Source organism: Heterodontus francisci, chromosome 32 (genome assembly GCF_036365525.1).
Source record: "Heterodontus francisci isolate sHetFra1 chromosome 32, sHetFra1.hap1, whole genome shotgun sequence".
NCBI lineage: Eukaryota > Metazoa > Chordata > Chondrichthyes > Heterodontiformes > Heterodontidae > Heterodontus > Heterodontus francisci.
This window is the reverse complement of record NC_090402.1, coordinates 41,507,175-41,530,773: the sequence shown is the minus strand read 5'-3', so window position 1 is coordinate 41,530,773 and position 23,599 is coordinate 41,507,175. Positions and strand designations below refer to the sequence as shown.

General features: G+C 43.3%; 1 protein-coding gene across 4 annotated transcripts in view; it reads left to right on the top strand.

Moving 5' to 3' along the window:
- brinp1 (bone morphogenetic protein/retinoic acid inducible neural-specific 1) overlaps positions 1-23,599 on the top strand; it is a 375,763-nt gene that overhangs the window by 13,864 nt on the left and 338,300 nt on the right. The gene's annotated exons all lie outside the window — the stretch shown is intronic.

Below are 23,599 nucleotides of genomic sequence, written 5' to 3'. Positions count from 1 at the left end.
GGTCTAAGCTCCCAAGTGGGTCCCACTTCTGTTGGTAATTGAAGCAACTGAGATATGAATTATCCTGATAACTCTGCCCTTGGGTTGTGCCATGCAGTAGAATTAGGTGGTAGCATTTGGAGTCACGTGCACGTAGCTCCTATTCTTGTGTTCATTTAGGTTGTTAAATTGACAAACTGTTCAGATAGGTATTAAAGATTCACTGGCACTTCTCCTGATGTTTTGGCCAACATTTATCCCTCAAACAACTCCATTAAAATAGCCAATGATCTGGTCATTTATTTCATTGCTGTTTGTGGAACCTTGCTGTGAACAAATTGTTTCCACATTTCCTATAGTACAACAGTGATTGCATTTCAAAAACACTTCATTGGCTGTAAAGCGCTTTAGGATGTCCTGAGGCTGTGAAAGGCGCTATAGAAATGCAAGATCTTTGATTTCCATAATCAAAGAAGAGTCCTCTCAGGGCCTTGGCCAACATTATATCTCAACCAACAGCTGCAAAACAGCAATGCAACTGCCCATTATAAAAAAGAACTGTTCTGAAGAAGGGTCTCTGACCTGAAACGTTAACTGTGCTTCTCTCTCCACAGATGCTGCCAGACATGCTGAGTATTTCCAGCATTTCTTGTTTTTATTTCAGATTTCCAGCATCCGCAGTATTTTGCTTTTATTTTAATGTAACTGCCCATTCGTTTCAGGGCTGATTGTGGAATATCGTTGTTGCAGAATGGTTGCTGCATTTGCCCTCATCGCTACAGTAAGTTCAAAGACATGTAATTCATTGTGTGAAGCATGCATCAATGTTCCAATGAGCTGCTATATAGATGCAAGTCTTTCTTTTTGAACTCATGCACCACATTTCTGGCCCATTGTGGGACAGTTGGAATCTTGCTATGTGCTGTTTGTGAATTCCAGTTGCAGGGATCAGACGATGATGTGATCTGACTCATTTAATAACCCTTAAGTGAAGAAAAATAGAATTTCCTCTAATTTAGTCTGTGATTGACGTTTATAACAATTTAATTTGGGATTGGACCAAATGTTAATTAGCAATCCCGACAGGCATCCAAAATAGTTAGGAACAACAGCTTTGTGATTAATCTAGAGAAGCACTGTGCTGACATGGAGATTTTGGTAATTAGTCAAATTTGGTGTGGAGGGGAAAGAAGGCAACTGAGATATGAGTTGTCCTCGATCCCTCTGCTGTCAGGTTTTGCAAAGCAGTTGAATCATGTGGTTGTATTTGGATTCATGTGTTCATAGCTCCTGTTCTTGGCAATATCACTGAGGGCCACATGCAGAGATGCTGCTCTCTTTTGGAGATTGTGGGGTCTATAGGATGAGCCAATCTGATATGCAGTTCCACATATCTTGACATCTCCAGTGGCATTCAGAGGCCAGTGCCTTTCCTGTCTTACACAGTGACTACACTTAGCAAAAAGCACTGGCTATAAAGTGCTTTGGGACATCCTGAGGTTTTGAAAGACCATACAAGTGCAAGTCATTCTTTCTTTGGGCAGGGATAGTGTGCGTTACAGAAATATGATTTTGGGGAAAAGATATAAGATGACACGTTTCTTTGTCTATTGTAAGGTGAAGGGCACAGGCATATTGTACAGGACAATGCCAAGGCTGGGAAACAGTAGAGGAAAGGAAAATGTAGAAGTTGTGATCAGATGATCGAAAACTTATTTTAAAACCCTATAGGAAGGAAAAACTGAAAGAAGGAAGGCATTCCAAAATTTTGAGGTCTTAGGGAAGGATGTGTTTGGAGACAGTGGGCTTGTAGTAAGGAGGAGAAATGTATAGCACTAGATTGTGTCTGAGCTTCAGATACCAGAAGTTCAAAGGAGTACTGACCACAGTTGAATGGATAAAAAGGGGATAAATGGAGATGGGTTATAAACTTTAGAGATGAGAGTGATCAGGTGATAAAACTGATGAGGGAAAAATTGCATTTAGGTGGAACATTAGGGACAGAAGTAGCTGCTGGAGCCTGCTCTACCATTCAATTTGAACATGACTGAATGTATCTTACTCCATTTACCTGCCTTTGCTCCATATCGCTTGATGCCCTGACCTGACAAAAAAAATCGAACTATCTCTGATTTCAAAGCCCCAATTGACCCAGCATTCATTGCCTTTTGAAGCAGAGAATTCCAGATTTCTACTACCCTTTGGTGAAGAAGTGTTTGCTGATTTCACTCCTGAATGGCCGTGTTAAGATTGTGTTCTGTTATTGTTGATTCCTCACCAGAAGAAATAATTTCTCTGTATCTATTCTATTGAATCCTTTCAACATTTAAATGCCTCAATCAGAAGACTTTAGTTTCCTATACTCAAGGCAATATAAGCCAACCTTGTGCAATCTGTCTTTAATTTAACCCTCGAAATCCCACTCTCATTCTGGTGAATCCGTGCTGCATGCCCTCCTAAATCAATATATAAATAGTTGTTTGGTAGTACAGAACTTGAATATTGCTGAAAACAGAGACATTTTGTCGAAGCTTTTCGTCTTGCAATCATTAGGACAATTCGTAAGAATACCACTGTAAGGGAAGGCAACAAATTTATACTATATGAAAAGAGAGTGCTGATTCGTTGGCAAGTGGACTGGTAAAGGCATTGCCATGGAGAATGCACCAGTTTATGGTGACTGACAGTTAACTGCCAAGCTTTGTGCATTCTCCATGGCAAAGCCTCTACCAATCAGAGTCCAATTGCCAATGAATCAGCATTCTCTTCTCATACAGTATAAATTTGTTGCCTATCCTTACATTGGTATTCTTGCGAATTGTCCTGATGAGTGCAAGACAAAAAGTTTTGACAAAAAGTCTCAGTTTGCAGCAATAAATCAATATATATGCTTCCTGAGGTACAGTGCCCAAAAATAAATGCTGTTCTCCAGATGAGGTATGACCAAGGCTCTATACAGTTCACTCAATATATACTATTGTCAGATTATTTATTGAAAATCCGACAGATAAATCTTGTAGTTTCACTGATGTACATGCCAGGAAACTTGGCTATCACAATATTGACAGAACAAAAAGAATGTGACCTGTGTAGCAATTAAGCTTGTTGGTTTTGCTTGAAAAAATGGTGCTTTGCTTATTCATCAAATTAGCAAATAGAGCAGCAGTTTTGCATTCAGGCACAATCATTCACTGTTAACCCTCAAGAGCAGTCATTAATAGATAAATGTTCAAAGGAGTGATACATAGAGCAAATGATTTGTTACCTTACTGATCCACCCAGAAACTCGGGTGTTCACTGCCTCGGGACTTGTAATGCAAAGTTATAGAATTCAGACGTACTTTAGTGTGCAGAACTTTGCGTAGCTCTTCGTGGGATGTTGAGCTGCAATGAATTGCCTTGCCGTGTGATTTTTGATAGGAAAGGGCATTTGATCTTCTCCTGTTGGTTAATGCTCAAGGGTCCGAGAATGCAAGCAGAGTATCTGCCTCATTGCAGTTTCCCAACCTTTGCTGTTCTATGGAGAATAAGTTGGTCACCTCTCCACACAAACTTAAATGCTTGAGTAAGACTGATTATCACTAAATTAGTGGTATCTGGGTTTCCTAGCGACAGCATGTTGCGTCTAAGTGTGGCCTAATTTGGTAATACTTTGGGATGCTGTGAATAAAATTTTCACTATGTTCACTACAAGAATCACAGGATAACCTTGCTAATATGACATTTGTTTTGGGCAAAATGCAAGGTTTCATCAAAAATAATCAGGTGACTTTAGCTCACTCAATAGTCAGCAGCAAAGATATATCTCTGGGTTTTTGGAGGCTTGATTTACTGTGTAGTGGGTAATCCTGGTTTGAAGTTGTTATACGTGCTATTGCAACCCAGTCTAATTGTCAGCCACGACTTAATTGGTAACACTGTTGCTTTAGTGTCAAAAGGTCATGAGTTCACATCTCTCTTCCAGAGATTTGAGCACAGAAATGTAGGCCGACACGTGAGTGCACTACTGAGGGAGTGCTCCACTGTCGGAGGTGCCTACTTTTGGATAAGATGGTAAACTAAGGCCTTGTTGCCCTCTCAGGTGGATGCAAAAGGCCCCATGCTACCATTCAAAGAAGAACTGAGGAATTTTCCCAGTCTCTCGGCTAACATTTTTCATTCAACCAGCACCTAAACCAGGTCATTTAATTCATTATTGTTTGTGGGGCCTTGCTGTGTGCAAATTGGCTGCCATGTTTCTTGCATTACAACAGTAACTACTTTTCAAAAGTACTTAATTGGCTGAAAAGCACTTTGGGATGTCCTGAGCTCATTAGAAGTGTTATAGACATGCAAGTTCTTCTTTTCTTCCTAACTAATAGGGTTACCTCGTAATGCCAGGCTCATAAGGAACAGAGGGTGAGGCAGGTAGTGGGATCCTGGGGCTGAGTTGTGCACCTGGAATTTCTGAGAGGGTTATTCTGATCTCCCAATCTTAATTTCAGTGGAAGATGGCTGGTGACACCAGTGAAAAAAAAATACCATAAAAGGCAATTCCGTCTTCTCCAAGGTCTCTGCCAATCTTCTGCCAAAATTGCAGCACAATATTAGGGAATTCTGTGGAACTCCCACTTCACTAGTGTTCCATTTGCTGCTGAGGAAAATTACCTCAAAATCTTCATAACAGACGCCACAGAATAGAGCAATAAGTGAGGAAAAGAATGAACTACTGCTTTAAAAATTAAAGATAGACTTGAAATTTAAATTTTAGAAATTTCCATACAACCTGCTTAAAAAAAAAGTGTCTGGTTGAAAAGCAGACTGCTGGCAGTCTGATAAGTGGAAGCATTTGTAACTGAAGGAATTACTGGAAGACCTACCCTTAGCATTTTAAAACTACTTGATGAATCAGCGTCTGTCAGTCACAATGTAACTTATTTGTGGTGCCACAAAAAATCAGTGAGAAAATTGAAGTACTTGCAACCTGTCTCCAAAATGGCAGTTCTATCAATAATCAAAAAAGAAGTTGCAGTAAATGTAATTACCTAAAAAATCAACCACTTTCATCACTCAGCTGGAGTATTGTGGCCAGGTCTGGGCACCATACTTTAGGAAGGATGTCAAGGCCTTGGAGATGGTGCAGAAGTGATTTATGGCACCAGAGATAAGGAACTTCAGTTATGCAGAGAGGTTAGAGAAGCTGGAATGATGCACCTTAGAGAAGAGAAGATTAAAAGGAGATTTAATAGAGGCGGTCAAATTCTTGAAGTATTTTGAAAGAATAAATAAGGATAAACTGTTCCCACTGGCAGAAGGGTCAGTAACCAGAGACTACTCATTTAAGATAATTGGTCAAAGAGAGGATGAGCAGTTTTTTTTTCATAGACAGCGAGTTATTATGATCTGGAATGCACTGCCTCAAAGGGTGGTGGAAACAGATTCAATAATAAACTTTCAAAAAGGAAATGGCTATATTCTGGAAAAGGAAACAATTGCAGGGGTATGGGGAAAGAGTAAGAGAATGGCACTTATTGGATAGCTCTTTCAAAGAGCTGGCACAGGCATGATGCATCAAAGGCCTTCTTCTGTGTTGCATGGTGCTATGAAATAAGGAACTTATACTGCACCTTCTTAATTCCTCAGATGAATATCATGGGATCTTTCACATCCGTCTGAGCAGACAGGGCCACAATTTAACAACTTACCTGAAGGACAGCACGTCTGACAGTGCAGTCTTCCCTCAAGACTGCTCTGGAGTCAGCCGAAGCAGAACTGAACAACTGAAAACATAGCTGCACATTTGCATTCTGAGAGACAGATGAATAGAAACCCACAGCTTTCTTACTCAGAGACAAGTGTTGCCATCTGAAATAAGAAGTGCTGTTCTCAAAATGTGGTTTATACTGGCAAAGCCGCATTCATTGTCCATTGCTAATTGTGCTGAATGGTGATGGGGCTTCGACTTGTACCTATGGTGATGGGGCTTCCACAATGGTGTTATCTGGAGAATTCCAGGATAATAAGCGAAAAACAATTAAGGAACAGTGATATATTCCCATGTCAGGATAATGTACAACTTGGTGGGGAGCTTGGACGTGAAGGCATTCTTATGACATTCCTACTTTTGTGGAGAACACAGGGAAGTGAGTTGCTGCTGGTGTAGCCTTGATGAACTGCTGGAATGTTTCCTCTAGGTAGAGTCAGCTTTGGCTCAGTGGTGGCACTTTTGCCTCTGAGTCTGGAAGTTTGTGGGTTCAAGTCTCACTCGAGAGATTACAGTATGTAATCTAGGCTTGTATTTCAGTGCATGGGAGTGCTGTGCTTTTAGAGAAACAGTCTTTCAGCTCAGACATTAGATTAAAGCCCTATCTGCCCTCTCAGGTGGCCATAGCACTACTTGAAAAAGACCACAGTAGATCTTCCCCTGGTTTCCTGACCAACATTTAGCCCTCAGCCTACATCTTAAAAGTCTGATTTTTGTCATTTATTGCATTGTTGTTTGTGGAGCTTGCTGTGCTTTCTACATTCCCTGTAGTACAACAGTGACTGCAATTCAAAAGTATTTAATTAGCTGTACAGTGCTTTGGGACATCCTGAGGTCATGAAATGCACTATATGAATGCTTCTTTCTTTTATTCTTTTTACATACTGTAGTTACAGTGTGCCAGTGATGGCATATTGAGTCCAGTTGCAGAGGGCACCGACCTGTCCTGGATGTTAGTGCTTTCAATGACAGTGCACCATTCCTGTTACATTGTGAGAATATTATATTTGCATAGCATTTATGTGACAAGAGTATTATATACATGCAGTGATACTAGTCTCTTCAGCAGAATATGCAGAATTTACTTCCTTAAATAGGTAAGCCTTGTAAACCATGATGCGGAATCAACTCCCCCATGGCCCCTTTATTCCCTTCACCCACTTGATCCTGGCCGTCACGTAGGACCAAGTCCTCTTAATTCAGGCTCAGGCTGGGTGTTTTGGATATCGGGTTACAGGAGAGCCACCCTCCACCTAATCCACCGGCTACGGTTAATGGCTTAGTACAAAGAGGAGGAAGCTCAGTCCTTTCTTTAACTATCAATTTACTTTATTCACGTTGTTGTACAATGTAAGAATAAGGCTTATACACTTAGACAAAAGCATGCAACTCAAACTGGGTTATACAGTTAATAACAAAGCTAGCTAGAATTGATAAGCACAGCCACTAGGTTCCTCTGACCTTTCCCTGACCTAGTCACAGAAAACAAAGGATAATACCCGAAAAAGGGGAGAGCTGACGCTGGCCAGGTGTTCCGTTCTCTCTCTCTTTTACGTTGTCGCTGCATTGCTCGTGCAGGGTCTTCCACTTCCACGATGGTTGGTCTCCGGAGTTTATCGCTGGCTCTATGCCCGAGATTCTCTATTCTTATTCCCTTCTTATCTCTCCAAAACTGTGCTGTCTCTTTCTGGTTAGTTTAAGCCTGCTCACCTCGTTCATATCTTCTCCTAATTGGCCAAGGCCCAAATACCCCGGTATCACACCGTGTCCAAATAAGGCTCTTTTCCTGTGATCTCTCCTTTGTCTTGTCACATAAATCAATTAGTCCAAACTGGTTTTTACCAGCACAGGCCAGTGTCTGAGCTCCAGGTTACTATAGATCAACAAGCTATTCCAGCAGTTTGTAACTAATTCTGTATTTCTTGCAGCCCCTGGCCAACAGCCTTCAGCTAGGCAGCAATCTGCAGCATTGAGGTTTGTGCATCTCAGTCTGTGTTCTGGGGCAAGGTCCACTGCCTGTTTGTTGCTTCTGAAATGGGTATGTGTTGCTGGGAGAGCTCCAGAATTTTGGGAAAAGACAGGGAGAAAGTAATAAAATAGAAGCAAGGATGAAAATTCCAAGCATTGCTTTGACCAACCTGGGACAAAATGAAGAGGAATTCTCCACAGAAGTGAAACTTGCAAACAAACCCATTTAGTGACAAAAGCACTGTTGGAAATTTGGTGAAGTTCTGGGCTGACGTTCCAATGAACTAAGGGAATGTTGTAGCTACCAGTTTTTGGATGAGATCTTAAACTACGATTCAACTGTCCTCTCAGGTGGAACATTTTTCGTTATTCATTCATGGGATGTGGGTGTTGCTGGCTAGGCCATCATTTATTGCCCATCCCTAATTGCCCTTGAGAAGGTGATGGCAAACTGTCTTCATGAACTGCTGCAGTCCTTTGGATTTAGGTACACCAATAGTGCTGTAAAGAAGGGAGTTGCAGGATTTTGACCCAGAGACAGTGAAGGAACAGCGATATAGTTCCAAGTCAGGATGGTGTGTGGCTTGGAGGGGAACTTGCAGGTGGTGGTGTTCCCATGCAACTGCTGCCCTTGTCCTTCTAGATGGTAGAGGTTGCAGGTTTGGAAGGAGCTATCAAAGGAGCCTTGGTGAGTTGCTGCAGTGCATCTTGTAGGTGGTGTACGCTGCTGCCACTGTGCGTAGTTGGTGGAGGGAATGAATGTTGAAGGTGATGGATGGGGTGCCAATCAAGCGGGCTGCTTTATCCTAGATGATGTTGAGATTCTTGACTGTTGTTGGAGCTGCACTATTCCAGGCAAGTGGATGAGTATTCCATCACATTCCTAACTTGTGCCTTGTAGATGGTGGACAGGCCATCTGGGGAGTCAGGAGGTGAGTTACTGACCGCAGAATTCCCAGCCTCTGACCTGCTCTAGTAGCTACAGTATTTATGTGGCTCATCCAGTTCAGTTTCTGGTCGATGGTAATCCCCAGGATGTTGATAGTGGGGGATTCAGCAATGGTAAAGCCATTGAACATCAAGGGGAGATGGTTAGATTCTTTCTTGTGTGAAATAGTCATCTGGCACTTGTGTGGCATGAATGATAAAATCTCTCAACCATTTGAAGAGCAGGAAGGTGGGAAGTTTTCCCAGTGTCCTGGCCAACATTCTACCCTCAACTAATGCCACCTAGTGCAGGTTAAATGGCCTTTTATTCATTTGCCATTTATGGGAAATTACTGTCCACAAGTAAGGTCTCTAAAGAACAATGGTGACCATTCTTCAAAAAAAAAATTAGGTTTAAAGTACCTTGAGTTATCCTGAAGCTATGATAAAATGCATTGTAACAGCTTGTTCAGTCATTATTCCAAAGGTTTAATGATAGAGCTACATGTATCCCATTGACATGGGCAACTGCCAGCATCTGAAAGTAGAGACCATTGGTTTTCACTGTACACCAGCAGCAATATTCAGTTATATGTGCTCACTGGAATGGTATTGGCTGTTTTAGATTTTTTTTTCTTTTGCTGCATTGCGGTTCAGAACTCACAGCTTGAATCTATTCAATAAGGTGCAGGTGGAGCAATCAACAGCCAGTCCCAGTCATGGATTTAGATGCCAACCTCAATCGTCATTTTAACTTGGTTATCTACTCCCAGGAGGAGGCTGGAGATCTGCCAATTCTCAAAAGATGGACACTCAGCATAGAGAGGCCTATTGTTTAAAATGCACCTCTGCCAACTGAAATGAAATGGTTAAGAAGAGGAAATCTATGGTCAGACAATTGATGAGGGATAATTTGGAGATCAATAAGAGGCCATCGAGCATTTCTGAAGTAAGGCAAGAAGGAATTGTTGTGTTCAGTGTTTTTTAGTCTCTGCTTGCAAATAAACTCATAAAATCAACTGACATTTGGATTTGTTTCAAGCAGCAACTTAACTTCGCCAATTATCAAATCTCTGTATTCCAAACTACATTGTTGATAGGAAGCTGTATGTGCAAGCATCTCCCAGGCTTATAAAAGGTACCCGTGACTGACTATTATGAGGTGCATGAGTGGAGTCTCAGCCTCGTGTTTCTAAGCTTTATTTTCAGTCTGTTAATGGCCAACAGGGTATGGTAGCATACAGATAATGTTACTGGACTAGTAATCCAGAGACATAAATTCAAATCAAACTGTAGCAGCTGGGGAATTTAAATTTCATTAAACAAAATCTGGAATTAAAAAACTTTTGTTGATAATAGTAACCATGAAACTACAAGATTGTGTTTAAAACCTCATCTAGTTTACTAATGTCCTTTTGGGGAAGTCTGGCCTGTATGTGACTCCAGACCCACAACGGGGTCTTAACTGCCCCTGAAATGGCCTAGCAAACCATTCAGTTGTATTCAGGAAGGCTGCTCCTACTGTTTGTGTTCTTTTGGCAGCTCACCATCACCTTCTCAAGGCAATTAGGGATGGGCAATAAGTGCTGACCTTACCAGTGATACACACATTCCATGAATGAATAAAGAAAAAAGAGAGGGAAATTGCCTCAGTTGTAATCCTGGGCCTTGCAAACCAAGACAACCATACATGTGATGGAGTGGTGGTCTGGGTTTGCCTCATTACCACATAGGGGAAATAGTTTGGCAACATTTACTGTGTGAAGAGTGGCTAATCGCGTTACAGTCAGGAGAACGGTTGGCAACAGTCAGCATGAGTGCCTTCAAGAATGAAAGGATCGGGGTGGGGGAAGGAATATAGAAATGCAGCAAGACCTGGACAATATCCAGGTTTGGGCTGATAAGTGGCAAGTAACATTCACGCCACACATGTACCAGGAAATGACCATCTCCAACAAGAGAGAATCTAACCATCTCCCCTTGAAATTCAATGGCATTAACATCGCTGAATCCCCCACTATCAACAGCCTAGAGGCTACCATTGACTAGAAACTGAACTGGAGTAGCCATATAAATACCGTGGCTATAAGAGCAGGTCAGAGGCTAGGAATCTTGTGGCGAGTAACTCACCTCCTGACTCCATAAGCCTGTCCACCATCTGCAAGGCACAAGTCAGCAGTGTGTTGGAATATTCTCCACTTGCCTGGATGGGTGCAGCTCCAACAACACTCAAGAAGCTCGACACCATCCAGGACAAAGCAGCCCACTGGATTGGCACCCCATCCACAAACATTCACTCCGTCTACCGCCAATGCACAGTGGCAGCAGTGTATACCACCTACAAAATGCACTGCAGCAACGCAACAAGGCTCCTTAGACAGCACCTTCCAAACCCGCGACCTTTAACAACTAGAAAGACGGGCAGAAAATGCATGGGAACACCACCACCTACAAGTTCCCATCCAAGTCACATACCATCCTGACTTGGAACTATATCGCCGTTCCTTCACTGTCGCTGGGTCAAAATCCTGGAACTCCCTTCCTAACAGCACTGTGGGTGTACCTACCTCACATGGACTGCAGCATTTCAAGAAGGCTGCTCACCACTACCTTCTCAAGGGCAATTAGGGATGGGAAATAAATGCTAGCATAGCCAGGGATGTCCACATCCCATGAATGAATTTAAAAAAAGAACAGGAATGGATGGAGTGAGAGGAGCAGAGAGAATTCCCCATTCTCTGTTTGACACATAGCCACGTTAGGACAGCAGGGATGGAGATCACAGTCATAAACTCTGACCTCACATCAATAACTCAGTGCTGAGTTGCTGCGTTCACAGAATCACAGAATTGTTACAGCGCAGAAGGAGGCCATTTGGCCCATTGTTTACGCACATAGTGCCCTTCCCCCGCCTTCTCTCTATAATCCTGCATATTCTTCCTTTTCAGATCAGTGTGATTCCTTTTTGAATGCTTTAATTGAATATGCCTCCACCACACTCTCAGGCAGTGCATTTTAGACCTCAACCGCTCACTGTGTGAAAAAGTATGTCCTCATGTCGCTTTTGCTTCTTTTACCAATTACTTAAAATCTGTGCCCTCTCATTCTTGATCCTTTCATGAATGGGAACCGTTTCTCCCTATCTGCCTGTCCAGACCTCTCTGTCAAATCTCCCCTCAGCCTTCTTTTCTCCAAAGAAAACAGTCCCAACTTCTCCAAACTATCTTCATAACTGAAGTTCCTCTTCCGTGGAACCATTGTCCTGAAAACCGATAAGAATTTACATTTTAGGTTTGAAGTTCAGTATTTTGAATCAAGGATTATCTTACCTTGCGCACAGTCAACTTATTGTTTGAAGGGCTGAGCTGAGTAAAATCTCCACTGCTGGTTAAGATCTGGACCACTCACATTTACAACAAAAGATGTGGTGATGTATTGCCCTGTAAAAGGGAACCCTTGGGTCTTGTTTGTTTTTGCGAGAATCTGTAGGAAGTGATGTAGCTCAGAATCAAGAGCAGAAACAAAAAACAAAGCATCTTTAACACAAGGAGACATGAATATAAAGTGGAGGGGCGGGAGAAGTAAAAACTTCAAAATGTCCTCGTCTTAAATGACACATGGAGTCAAGAACTCCACAAAATAATATATTGATCAGCACAATTTCCAAGTAGGAAAAAAAATCAAATCTCTTAAACGGAAAGGTACGTCGAAGAGAGTACATCTTGTTCAAAATAACTGACCAGGATGTGCATGCCCCTTTAAGGGATTCCAGCTGGGCATTGGACAGATACTGATGCAGATAGTTAGAGTGTCATCACACTGCAAATTATTAACTGGGGTCTGATAAAAGGAGGACATTTTAAAAGTTAGACACCTTCTAATAGCAGATGCTTTGATCTGCTGCCAGGGAGGAAGATCAAAGGATTAGTTTACGACGTGCAAAATTACAAATGTATCTAACATCTTGTTTGTCCACAATTATCTCGACTGCCTGTTGAGATGGATTGGTTCCACTTAGTGCAGCTAATACAAGATCAGCTGAGCTGCGGTTTGAACCTGTTACACTGATAATGACCTGCTTCTATCAGTTTCCACAGCTCAGAAACCCAGAACGATCCAGTCCCGTTCTGGAGGCACCAGAAGCTTAATTTGTGTGCCAGCCGCTTTCTGCTGACCCTGGGAACAGGAGAGTTGTGTCACCCAAATAACCATTATTCAGGTAGTGTCAGCTGTGGCTCAGTGGGTAGCAATTCTTCTCTCTAAGCCAAGAGTTTGGGTGTTCAAGTTCTACTCCTGAGACCTGTGCGTCAAGGCTGACACTCCAGCAGTGCACTGTTGGAGTGCTTTACTGTCTAAAAATCCTGTTGGCCTTCTTGGGTGACAAAGGAAAAAAACAATGACCTGGTTTGTATTTATCCGTCAACCAACATCATGAGGAGGTAGGACAAGGGGCAGGTAGCCAACCCAATGCCAGGAGGCAGGTTGGCTGCTTCTGATTTAACCTGCTTTGCAGCTGTAACAGTAGCCAGCTGGCTTTCCAGACCTCGGGAAACCCAGCAGCTGAAGCAAGAGAAGGATAGCACTGGAGTAAGGGTAGGTTCCTTCACACTACTGCTTGGAGGACAGGAGTGGTCCCATCATGCAAAGAAATATAGATAGGGTAAGTGATGGGGCAAAAATTTGGCAGTTGGAGTATAATGTGGAAAAACGTGAGGTTGTCCATTTTGGTAGGAAGAATAGAGAAGCAAATTTTATTTACATGGAGAGAGACTGCAGAATACTGCAGTAAAGGCCTGTTACCCGACCTGAACCTGACTGGACCCAACGACGTGTCGGGTTCGGGACGGGTCAGGTCGCACTTCCGGGTCCAGCATTCCGACTTGGGTCGAGTTGGGCCGGATCGGACAAGCTCAGGTAAGTGACTTGAATGTTAATTTACCTTTTGGACTTTAAAGGTGGTTTTGCTACAGTTATTTTAAGCTTGTGTAGGTAAGGAACAAAGTGAAAAATGTAAGGTAGGTTAACTGATGGTCAGATCGGGCGCAGGAAGAAAAGGAAGGGCTCGGGCCAGGTCGGGCTCGTGGTCGGATGGGGTTCTGTCAGGCTCAGGTCGGGTCTCATTTGCAGACCTGAGCAGGCCTTTATGCTGCAGTATAGAGAGATCTAGGCATCCTTATGCATGAATCACAAAAAGTTAGCAGGTACAGAAAGTAATTAGGATGGCAAATTGAATGTTGGCATTTATTGCAAAGAGGATGGAGTATAACAGTAGGGAAGTCTTGCTACAATTGTACAGGGCATTGATGGGACTGCAACTAGAGTACTGTGAAAAGTTTTGGTCTCCTCACTTAAGGAGGGATATACTTGCATTGGAAGCAGTTCAGAGAAGGTACACTAGGTTGATTCCTAGGATGAAGGGTTTGTCTTATGAGGAAAGGTTGAGCAGGTTGGGCCTATACTCATTGGAGTTTCGAAGAACGAGAGGTGATCTTATTGAAACATATAAGATTCTTAGGGGGCTTGATAGGATAGATGCTGAGAAGATGTTTCCCTTCGAGGAGGAATCTGGAATTCGGGGGCACAGTTTCAAAATGGGGGGTCCCCCTTTTAAGATAACAATGAGGAGGAATTTCTTTTGAGGGTTGTGAATCTTTGGAATTCTCTTCCCCAGAGAGCAGTGGAGGCTGGGTCATTGAATACTTTCAAGGCTGAGTTAGACAGATTTTTGATCTACAAAGGTATGGGAGGCAAGAAGGAAAATGGAGCAAAGGCCACAACAGATCAGCCAGGATCTTATTGAATGATGGAGCAGGCTTGAGGGGCCAAATGCCCTACACCTGCTCCTGTTTCTTCTGTTCTTATGTAGACCATACAAAGGCCCCTGGAATTGGGGATCGGACAGCCCCCGCCAGGGGTCGTGGATCAGGTGTAGCGGATCGGGCGTAACTGGTCTGCGGCCTGCCCCAGAGTACTTCCCATCCGATTAGAAGCCAAACAAGATGCATGCTATGAAATTAAACCTTTGTAGCATCCAGAGAAACCCGAACGTCCAGGTTTTCTTATCTAAATTCTGACCGCCAATCTACATAGCTTGCCCCTGTTAATACCAAGGTCTAAGTCTCAATACCAACATCCTGCAGTTGAGAGGAGGCCCTTCCCACTCAAATGCTTTAATGCTCTGTGCTTTAGCAATTAGACCAGGTTAGCAGTGACAAAAAAAGTACCTGGAGTTTAAACAAAGTTAATGTGTTTGAAACTGATCTGGTGAGAATAATCAGATGTGAAGGGCAAATGACTTTCAGCCTGCTGTTGAATGTTAGAACCCATGTGTCATGCAGGTTAATTTAATTGGACACCATCTGGCTCATGTAGAGGATCAGTGCACAGGTGAGGGCAAGCAGCCATCTCCGCAGCTTAAAAAGAAGACAGTAAAGGGGGACCTCATTGAAGGTTATAAAATATTAATGATATCAGATAAGGCAAATCCTGAATGATACTTTAAAAGGAAGATTCCACAGAGGGGCTTCAAGGCCAATGCCAGACTTAAAAGCTTGGGAGCTGCAAAGCATATTTGAACACTTTGGGACTTCCTCTCAAGAGTGAAGACTTTTGAAAATGAGGGAAAGTACAATAAATCAGTAATTCAGGCAGAATCTCTTGAGCAACAAGGTTATTGATATGGAAGAAGTGCAACTGTAGGTGATTGAATGAGAAACTTTAAATGTTCCAAAAAGAAAATAGATACATTTCTCTGTCAGTAATTCAAGCTTGTTAAGTATTACAAATAATGATGTAGGTAATTGGTTGTGGAGACGAGATGGACGAATTCTTTTTCTCCTGCCTGAACTATCTTCAATCTTGTTGGTATTTCACATGTGTGTGATATACTATTGGTGGTGGTGGAAAGTAGAGAGAAGACAAAAATCTTGATCAGTTTTTCTTCATTGAGAACTTGTGAAAAGAGTAGCATATCAATAACAATTTTGAATTGATATTAACTAAAGGAACAAAAGACTTGCAGTGCCCTTCCAATGAGATATTAAATACGAGCCCTATCTTGCCTGCTTTGATAGTTTGAGTGTCTATTAAATATCCTATAGCACTTTTGAAGAGCAGGGAGTTCTCTGGTGGGCTTGTCAATGTTCCTCCGACAACCAATATCACCATTAAACCAGCTAACTGGTCTTTCATCTGACTTGCTGTTGGTCATTGCTGTATAGCGATTAACTGCAAATTAGCACACACAATGACATTGACTGCACTTACACAAAAAAAATTCATTAGATCTGAAACCCTTTTGATTGCCCTGAGAGGTGTGATAGATGCGATATCAATGCAAGCTCTTTCTTTGCATAGCTGCTTATCACGTCTTCCAGAAACATCCCCACTGCTTTCATATGTAATGAGTTACCTTAAAATTGTTAAGTGGCTAAACCGAAAGGTGAAGAGTAATTGTATCACATATGGAACATTCAATTCTGTATCTCCTTACATGACATCTGTAGTGCAAGGATGAGTTATAATGGCTGCCCTATATCTTTCCTTTCCTCATTGTTCCTTTGCAGCCCAGATTCCAGTTTCTCTTTCTATAAAATAACCATGTCAGGTGACGAAGGGATCCCTGGAGAAGGTCATCACTCTGATCATCCCATCACCCTGGGGAGAAGAGTATATACCACCTTTAACAAATCAAAACATCCCAAGGTGCTTCACAGGAAGGTATCTGACATAGTTTGACACTGAGCAACATAACAAGGTATGGAGACAGGTGACCAAAAGCTTGGCCAAAGAGATATCTTTTAAGGGGTGTCTTGAAGGAGCAGAAAGAGAGGTTTATGGAGAGAAGTTTAGAGCCCAGGTGGCTAAAGGCATGACCACCAATGGTAAAATCAGGGATGCGTAAGAGGGCAAAATTGGAGGAACACAGAGTTCACAGAGGATTGTAGTGCTGGAGAATGTCATTGAGATAGGGAGGAGGGAGACTATGGAGGGATTTGAAAACAAGCATGAGAATTTTAAGATTGAGACATTGCCATAGAGAAAAAAAGAGGAGAGACTTGGAAAAGTATAAGCTAAACTCCCTTCTTGCATCATTTTAAGTTAATATTGACAGACTTGAGCATTTCAAAACCGAGTACAGCAGGTGGATACTAGCCCCATTGAATCACCAGTTGGATCGTGCACAAAAATAAAAAGGAGCATTTAACTGACAATTACATGTCAAGATCTGTGAAGCAGAGCACTTAAAAGAAGTCTCAATGGACAACATTCTGATAATCCAAGACCTGTCAGAAGCTATAGGGGTTGACACTAATGGGGTTTGGATGAAATTAGCTGCATTAAATGAAGAAGAATGTCAACCTGACTTGTATGTTTAAATAATTTCAGGGCTTTAGGTATGCTCCATCTCCATTTTCTTAGCAGCACTGTCCGTTTAGCCCATCCCTAACTGCTGGGCCATTTCAGAGAGCATTTAAAAGTCAACCTGGAGTCACATATAGGCCAGACCAGATAAGGATGGCAGATTTCCTTCCCTAGAGGGCATTGTGAACCAGATGGGTTTTTACAACAATCAACAATGTTTTTGTGGTCACCATTCGACTAACTTTTAATTCTAGATTTATTAATTGAATTCAAATAGGATTCAAACCTATGCCCCCAGGTATATTAGCCAAACTCTGGATTACTAGTCCAGTGACATTACCACGACGCCATCACCTCCTCCATATGTGGCTCAGTGTCAAATTTTGTTTGAGAGCCCTCCCATGACAAGCCTGGGAATGTTTTACTATGTTAAAGGTGCTAGATAAATTCAAGTTGTTGTGGTAATCAAGGGAAGTTATATGCTGATTCTTTCTATGAAGATGTGGCCTATGACAGCGATTGATTTAGAGATGACAACTGTTTGCTTGGATGTAATACTGCTGTTGCATTCACTGTCACTGCTTCACTCCAAAGCTTTAAAAGCAGTGCTTCTTTCAACTAGCAGAGTATCAATGGGTACACTGCTAGAGGTGTTCCAATATGAAAATGGATAGACAAGGAGGTGTGGAAAACTGACTGAGCCAACATTAGGTTGATCCAGGGATCCAGCTGAAAGCGAGTGGTGGCCCCGGTGATTAGTGATAGGCACCAAGGTATAAAAGCAGTTGACGTTTGCTCAGGGAACCAGGCTGGAACCAGGTTGCTGACTGTCTTCTGATTGGTGACTTGGTTACAGAGAGCAGCTTTGCAAAGCCCTGATGCTGCAGCTTGCTTTTTTTTAAAAAAAAAGCTAAGCATCCTGCGAGGGATCCTGCAGTGCTATCACTGCTCTCACTCACTCAGACACACACACTCTCTCACACACTTCCTTGGTTCAGGCATTATGGAAACCCTCGGGATTTGGCTGAAATTTTGGCCTAATTTCTGCATGTGCCCTCCACTCCTCTAATACCAAGGGCTGAATTTTTGCCACAGAGGCTGCAAGTAGCAGCCAGGTTTGTTTTTGGGTCAGAAACCTGCCTCTGGTGGACGTCCGATTTAAATTTAAGATTTTTATGGGGGTGAGCCTTTAATTGGCATGGAGATGGGGTTCGTATCCAATTACAGCCATTGGGAGTGGAAACAGAGGCAGGCCAGATGAAGTGATTTAGACTCCCATGGCAGCCATCATTGAAGCTTCTGGTTGTCCTGAGGGAGAGATCTGCTGATTGTGCCAAAGCTTTCCACCACACCAAAGGGAAGTCAGACGTCACAGGAGAAACAGAAGCCTGGCACACTGCTACATCATTGTCGACCTGGATCTAATGCTGGTGGCTGTGAGAGAGGAGGGAGGTCCTGTTCCAGGAGTGTGGCGAGAGGAGGCCACTGTGTTACAAGGATTATTGAATGAGTGTTCTCTTTCTGTCAACTGTTTTCATCTTTATGCACTGTATAAGTGACAACACTTTAAGCCAGATGAATGGGACACCTTTTATTCCTGCTGTGACAGGAAAATTGGTATGAGGTGGTAAAAGAGATAATGAGGTCCTCCATGGTGAGGGCAAAGCCTCTGCTCAGATGTGCTTCCTTCATTAGCAGTAATTGAGTAGATGTTTTAGGCTGTGTCTTCCATGCATGTGTTAGCACAGGTCTTTCAGACTCCCTCCCATGCCATATCTCTCAATCTGGCTCAGAGGGGCACAGTTGCAATGTTCCTGGATCAGGAGATCCCTGACAGTCATGGTATCCTTGCAAGCCCTTCGCACCCCTGGCTGTTCCCAGCCACCTGGTTGTGAAGCCGGGTCTTCCAGGGTTTTACCGTCCACACCTCTCTCGAGGGCCATGTTATGGAGAACACAGCAGACCACCACAATGACAAAGACCCAGGCATTGGAAATGCATCCACAGAAGCCTGATGACCTGCTCCATGGTTGTCTTAGTGAGAGCTGGCTTTAGTTGTAGTGTCTCTGTGCCTCTGTTTGGGTCTCTCATAGAGGGGTGAGTAGCCATGTCTTCAAGGAATATCCCTTGTCCCCTCTGATCCATTCACGGACTTTGGGGGTTGGAGCGAAGGTCTGAGGCAGCGTAGACAGGTGGAGGATGAAGGAGTCATGACAGCTGCCAGGAAAGCGAGCGCACACTTGGAGGAAGCTCTTGTTGTGGTCACAGACCGGCTGTACAGTGAGGGAGTGGAAGACCTTCCTGTTGGATCTTGTAAAGAGAAGCTTTTTATGTTGCCTGATGCAACATAAATGAGATGCATGGCGTTCAGTTGATTGAAGATCTCTAACAGATTTATTAACAGCTAATGAGTATATACAGTGCAGAGCTAACTATTTACAGGACTTGCCTCTTGGTGTTGTAGTTACAGAGTGAGACTATCATGTCTGCACCCTGGTACTCGGCTCATTAGCATACGAAGATCTTAAAGGGACATCACTCTTAAAGGCAATCACACAACATCCCCATTCTTTCCAAAGATAAGTCTCAGATGCTAAAAGCACAAAACATATAAAATTAGATAACATCAAAATGATTTACACATGGATACAGATTATGAACTTTACAAGTACATAGGCTCAAAAGTCCATATATCATCTTGGTGATCAGACAACTCTTGCTCGGAAAATCTGTGCCTCATCTGTTGCTGTTTTTTCTGAAGTTTCTTCCTCTCTGCATTCAGTTTCTGTTGCTTTGCCTTCAGCCTGCTAACATACTCTGTTGCTTTTCTCAAGATGACCACTTTTAAGACATTGTCATTTTTGGAAAGCTCTGGCACCTCATCTCAAAGATGCAACAGACAATGCTTCAACTCATTCATCCTCTGTTTCTTCAGGACATTGCATGTCCTTTGACTCTCCTCATCCTCTGCGTCGGAAGGCTTGAGGCTCAAGGTCAAGGACTTGTTGAGGAAAAAGTACTTGGTCTTATGGAGGTACCTGTCTGTTCTGGCGTGTTGTGGTGCTGGCAGTTCTCTAGATAGCAGAAATGAAGGTGCAACATAGTTGTGCTGTTGCTGAGTTTCCAAACTACACCGTTTGATGTGGGCCAGAGTCTGTGAGTGGGTTCCAGTCCTTGGAGATTTCTCCTTGGCAATACTCTCGTGGATAGTTATGATGTTGAGGCCCTTACACACTGGTAATCCTGCCACTGTTGGTCTGCTCGTATCTACTAGGTAGAATGTTTGGAATGTTCGTGGTTTCCAAGCTGACTTACCATACCTGCATTGCATGGTTAATGTGCCACTGCAAGGGATAGGTGATCCATTGTATGCAGATAATTTGGAAGTTGTTGGTTATATCATTGATTTCCAGGGACTCTGGTACATAGCTTTGAGGATTCGGACTGGTAGGATAGTCGCATTAACACCGGTGTCGATCTTGACCATGAGTGTACGTTTGCTAGCTTTCTTTGGGCACATGATGTTAATAGTAGTGAAAGCTTCCAGTTGCTTGACTTCATCAACACAATGTTTCAGGTTCATAATGTGGAATGCCTGATCATCTTCTGTCTGAGAACTACTTCTCTCTGAGTCTTGTCTTGGGGCTGCTTCGCTGGTGACTTTGTGTATCGGCTTGCATTTATACAGGTCTCTGGTGCTTTCCTTGCTGCTGTTGCCCTGTTGTCTGTCTGTTTGCGTCCAACCATGACTTCTGGCTGTGCCTTTGGAGCCAGAATTCCTGTATAGGTGGGCCCAGTGTCCTTTCACACGGCACACAGGTCTTGAAATACAGGGCAATTTCACCGTGACTGGGACAAACCACACTTATCACACAGCTTGCTTGGCCTTTTTGACCTGGTTCTCATGCCGATACTTTTGGCTGCACCTAGTTCTTGCAGGTGCTGTTGTCCAGCTACAATGGCTTCATATTTCCTGCCATCTTCCAGTAGTGCATTAATGCTGTGACCTGTCTTTTTCCCCAAGAGGTCTTTCTGAAATGCTTCAATGGATGTTGATACAATCACCAACTCCATTGTTTGGCCTGACAGCTCAACTTCTGAGAAGTCGCATTTGTTGCCCTTTGGCATCTGCTGATGAACTGGTCTATTGATTCCTGTGGCTATTGCCTGTAGGACATCAATTTCAGGCGGTGAATTCGAAAATTCACTCCTCATCTGAGTTGATCTTACAGCACTTTCCATATCTTTGCAGGATCTTTCTGGTCCTCTTCAGATATGCCTGAGGTATTGATTCTGTATAATCCCTCATTTCCAATTGCTATCATTTTTACAGTCTTTTTTTCTAGTTCTACAATTACTTGGTCTATAAAGCATAATTGCATTCTCTTTTGGAACAGTTTGAACTCGGATTTCCAAGGTTTTCCAGTTCATGCTTGGAAAATTGGTATCCATCTTTCTCCTGTTCTTTTGCTTTTTTACCTTCTTTAAGAACTTTCTTTGTGACACTGTACTTGTTTCCCTTTTAAGAAAATCTCTTGGCTGCTTTGATTGGCAGGAACAGTTGTTTAGCAGTGCTTCTCTGTTTATGTAGCTTCCAGAACTCTCGTCTGTCTGTTTATACTGCTGTGCAATATGCATTTCAAGTGCTCTTTTTTTTCCTCTGCTACAGTTTGTTTATGCAGCCGTTCAATAGGCAATTCTTCACACTTGAGTAGGTTTGGGTTTTCTGGCTGAGTGAGTGAAGGATCTGCAGCATTCAAGTGATCTAATGCATTGCTTTTTTTGTTGGGCACCTCCTGTAATGGCGCTGACCTGATCAGCCTGGGGAAGGAATCGGGTCTTCCCCGAATTATTTTACTCTCCCAGGGAGCCTTTAAGAGACAAAAAGAAAATCGATCTTTTAAGGACTTCAAGGCTTTATTTAACTGGCCTTCCTCTACCTACGGCACACTGACTCACCCTATCACAGTGATTTTGCAGCCTGTCAGTCAGAGCTGTCTTCTACAGCTGGGGGTGAGGTTTTTTTTCTTCTTTGTAACTGTTTGGGCCAGTTTTTTTTTTTAACTTTCTCTCGCTTTAGTTGTAGGTAATTTTTAAAGCTGTTTTCCTGTTGTCTTCAATCTTAGATCTTGTCTTCTCACCACAGCTGTCACCATGTAATGAGCAGCTTTTTATGTTCTCTGATGCAATATAAATGAGATGTGTGGGGTTCAGTTGATTGAAGATCTCAAACAGGTTTATTAACAGCCAACAAGTATATACAGTGCAGCGCTAACTGTTACCATGAGTTGCCTCTTGGTGTTACAGAGTGAGACTGGTTTGCAGTCACATGACTGTATCCTGGTACTCAGCTCATTAGCATACTAAGATTTTAAAGGGACATCACTCTTAAAGGCAGTCATACAACAGATCTCAATGGCCTGTCACTTGGTGCCTTGCACATTGCGCAATCAATTGATCTCCTGCACCTGGGGGAATCCACTGATAGCTGCAAACCCAATACTTTCTGCCCCTGTGAGGCTGTATCTGTCGGAAATTGCATGTAGTGTCCAGCTCTGGCAAAGAGAGCATCAGTGGCCAATGAGATGCAGTCGTGTGCAGCTGTTTGTGAGATGCCATGGAGGTCTGCAGCTGATCCTTAGAAGGAGCCAGAAGCAAAGAAGTTCAAGGCCACAGTGACTTTGACAACTACTGGCAAGGCATGGTAACCAGTGCTGCAAGGTCTCGGACCATCTGCCTGGAGAGTCGTAATCTCCTGCAGCATGGGGTCTCAATCGTCTCCAGATAGCTCCATCTTAGGCGATAGATCTGTGTTGAGCGTATGTCCTCTGTGCCTTCCTGCCCGACTTTTCATCTCCTGTGCCCTCCTGATGCTTGGGGTTTTGCCCGTCCTGCAGAGGGTGTTGCCCCTCATCACCACCTTGTCCAAAATCTGCCAGTCATGTCCCCATTTCCAGCTGCAGCCTTCCTTTTGGACAGGTGGCCATTCTATTGTAATTGGCAGCCTTGCACCCTGCTCTTCTGCCCTCAAGATCCCAGGGCAGGGTGACAACCCTGTTCAATGCCTGAGCACTGAGTGCCCACTCTCCCCGCCACCTGTACCAAAGGCACTTCCTTTGCAAATGCTGAGTCCCCCATTGACCTGCTGACCCTCTTATGAAGCTGAATTGATGCCCTGGGGCAGACATGACTAGCTCTCCTCTTTGTACCCACCTCCCTTCAGCTCATCAGAAACTGACAGCGCCTGAAACCTGTGTGCCCCCTTTAAAATTCCATCCTCGTCCCCAAAAAGCTCTTGATGAGCTTTTGAACTACTTTAATTGGCTTTAATGAGGAAGAGAGCAGGATCCCTGTCTCTCCTTCCCTATCCACACACCCCACCCTGGTGAACATTTGTGGTATTTTCAGCACCCACCCCACCCCCCCCCCCCCCCCCCCCGCCCCACCTCCCTTCACCCACTGATCACCCTCCCGTCTCCCCTCTGCCACCCCCCCACCCCGGCCAGGCGCTGCTGTACTGGCCCCGATGATCCTGCTAAATTTATCTGGGCTCCAGGGCTTCAGCAATGGTCCTGGTCCCAGGCCTCTTTAGTACTGGTGGTGACCACCACTCCTGGT